Source organism: Protobothrops mucrosquamatus, unplaced genomic scaffold (genome assembly GCF_001527695.2).
Source record: "Protobothrops mucrosquamatus isolate PMUCROS unplaced genomic scaffold, P.Mucros_1.0 scaffold494, whole genome shotgun sequence".
NCBI classification, from domain to species: domain Eukaryota; kingdom Metazoa; phylum Chordata; class Lepidosauria; order Squamata; family Viperidae; genus Protobothrops; species Protobothrops mucrosquamatus.
In genome coordinates, this window is record NW_015386811.1 from 209,634 (window position 1) to 213,243 (window position 3,610).

The following is a 3,610-nucleotide window of genomic DNA, read 5'->3' on the forward strand; positions in this document are numbered from 1 at the left end:
TATATATATATATATATATATATATATATATATATATATATATATATATATATATATATATATATATATATATATATATATGTATCACATTTATACAGCTGCACAACTCAACTAAAGTCACCCTGGGTAGAGAAAACCAGAATCTAATAAAAAAGAAAACAAACCATAATACATGAATCAATAAACAATAATTAAGTAATAAAATAGAAATTCAAGCAGAAATGTCACATTACTATCCTTAGCAGTCTAAAGATGTCTCTCTTATAGGGTCACATTCTTTATCAAGTAATAGAGAAAAGCCTATTTGATGGCAAAAGCAATAACAGATGAGATTTTGGGATACTGTTTCAAGGTCCTTCAGATATCTTGAAATAGTCATTCCTACTACACATGCTTCAGCCTGTAATTATCTTTTCTGCTGGGCCATATAAATAAATAGCAAAGTGTTTCTCCAAGGTCTCTTAAATTTGCAGCTTTTCTTGAAGTATGAAACCTCAGTAAATTGTTCCCTCCTCCCTCCAAATAACAATTTTAGGGCATCATTCAAGAGATTAAAAGAAGAAAGAAGAGTTATTTGCTTCCAAGAGGCCTCCTACTTCAATTTTCATCCATTAAAAAATTGAAAAGCAAACATAAAAAGCATGAACATTCTCAGGTCCATCCTTCTGCTTTCAGATTCTCGTGCAACTCAGTGAAAGTTCAAGAAACTTAACTGTAGTCCCAGAGTCATCAACTGTCCCTCCTGTAAAATATCTCTCCTTTGTCCCATGTATTTTATCAGGTTCTAGTAATTATATTTCATGCTACTGATAGTGTATCATGACTTTGATCAAAACTTTCTAATCTGGCACCTTATTTTTGTTTTGAAAAAGTGAGGCTTTAGATCATATTCAGAGGGCTTCGATTTTTAAGCGTTGATCTTCTATAATACATGTGGAATCTATACCTTAGGCCCTTTTCCATTCTCAATTTGTTGGCTCTGGTTTCTTTCTTAATCCATAATGAGAAACTATTTTTCCCAATTGTCTTTAAAATGAAGGAAACATACAAGCTCACACAACATCTTACATGACATATCCCAGGGTATCTCATCACAATATGAAGAGATAGTAAAACAACTTTTCAGCTCACTGGAACAAGACTTTTCAAATGTATTACATTCATTTTATACAATTTGCTTTTCTTTCCCACATAGAATTGGTGCATGCAACAGACTATTAAGTACTAAATTATTTCTTATAAAATCACCATCAACAGCAGTCATGATCAACACTAATTAAATAACTTTCTATGAACATGATGTCTGCCTGTTGCTCTGCTACAAGATATATTTTCTTTTGCTTCTGATACAAAGATAGCAAGGTTCAAAGTGCAGAGCTAGGAGGTTACTATCCTGGAGTTTTAATTAAAAGTCCATGCCATCTTTTTTAGAGTATCAAGGTATAATGTCTGAGGCCAGCAAAGTTAACTTTTTAATGTCATCATGGTGCATCTGAAACCTGCTAAAAACGTTTTTTGTTGAACTTTTGGTTCATGCTTTTTATGGCTGAGGATCACAAATTAGCTATTGTTTTCTTTTGGAAACATTATTAAAAGGGTGGGGTATAGCATCTATCATCAGCATAGAAATATAAGCAACACACATAAACAACCAATTTAATATGATATTACCCAGCTCTCTGTTTCACCATTCCATGGAATACAGAGGCAGAAACTTTCATACAATACTTAAAATTCCTTCTAGAGAACAATGCCAGATTTCAAGCAGGTTTCCATTGTCTGAAAAAATAGTACAAACTATTCAAATAATCACTTCCAATTTAGCAATCTGAAAGATTACTCTGGCTTGGTGAAATCTCATGTCACATACGGATTTAAGTGATCACAGAACACAATTAATAGTTACATTTTTTCCTCTGATTCAGTTTCCTGATCTTCCTAAATCTTATCTACAGCACCTATAATAAATGAGGAGAGTAAATATCAAGTACGTTTCTAGTATACTTACATTTCTCTTACTCAGCTTATACTTAAGAAGACAAGTGAAAATACTGTGCTTAGAGTTTTTTAATGTCTTGGAGATCTAGGTGTATATGGATTATAAGAGCATTCATTCTACACATGAATTATAATGACCTGTATCAGGCCACATAATATGCAGTTCCAGAACACTTTGACTAGAAAATGTGGTAGGGACAGTAGATTTAGAAGAATAGTAAGACAAGCATTACAGTTTCTTACCAATAGCTGTGTTGTTTGTTTGTTTGTTTGTTTGTTTGTTTGTTTATTTGTTTGTTTGTCTGAAGAAAACCTGAATTTGAACAGTCCCAAAACTGAAACACCTAGAAAATCTGGCCCCTTTGATGTTGGCTTATCACAGATCTAGCTCACTTCACATTATAGACTTGCCTCCTTCCTTCTCAAAAAACATTAAGTGCACCCCCACAACCAAAGCATATGAATCTGAATCATAAAAAAATCAGCTAGAGATTCATGGGCCAAACCTCAAAGAAAAATATTGCTGATAGTGATTCAGAATAAAAAGTTGAGTAGTTTCCGGTGTTTTAAGTTAAAACACCTGGCTTAAGTGCGATGAGCAAAAACTTAACCTTGAGATAAAACATGTAATACTGAGCAAAGAGAAAAAAGTGAAACAGAAGAAATGTGAATTGGATATCATTATCCTATTGCAAAACAACCTGTCATCCTAAAAAAAGTCAGATTGTGTTAAATCTTTGGAGCTAAAAGATTTTCTATATTCAGATATAGAAGACATGCACCACCATTTGACAGTGAAATGCAGTTAAATGTTGCCAGCTGCAGCTAACTGGGACTTTACAACCCTATATACAAAGCACAATTTGTCAACAAAAGAAATCATATTTTTGAATACTTTCCTTTTAAGCAGGAACCTCAGGAACACAAGATTTCCTCCAAAATGTATATTGGAAAGGATGCCTTGGCCGATTCTCATATCTCTGACTAACAAACTCAAAAGCATTTACCATGATATCTTCAAAAGGTTTTACTCACTTTCAGCCCCACCAAGGAATTTTGGAAATGGTGTGGTATGGAAAGTCTTACAACAATGTCATGTGTGAAGGGGCCCATGCTTTTTCACAAGGGCTTCCAAGGGCCAGCCATGGTCTGGTCTCAGAAGATCTCATTCTGTCTTGTAGGTGATTAATGGATTAAGATGGCCTCAATTAACATGCAGCAAAATTCTAAACGCAAAAGAGTCCTGACTGATAAAACTCACAGTACTGAAGATTCCTTAAACTTGTCTACCTGCTCATGCATAAGACTCAACCAGCAAGCGTTCAGATGCCTCACTGCTGCCTTTCAAAGATTCTTTTCCACTACATTTCCCCCTGCCAAAGTCTCCCTCCCCTTCTTTTTCCAGCACGCAAAAATCCATTACTAAACAGTCTAATCTCAGCTATCAGTGCAGAGTGCCTTTTAGGGAGCCATTAAACCATTTCTCTTGTTTACAGTGCCTGAAGAAAGATGTGAATTATGTCTGTGACAAAGTGAGTGATAACATTTCCAAACTGAGATCAAAATGCAAACTGAAATACATTTAAAGGACAAAGTCCCTGGGTGGAGGTTG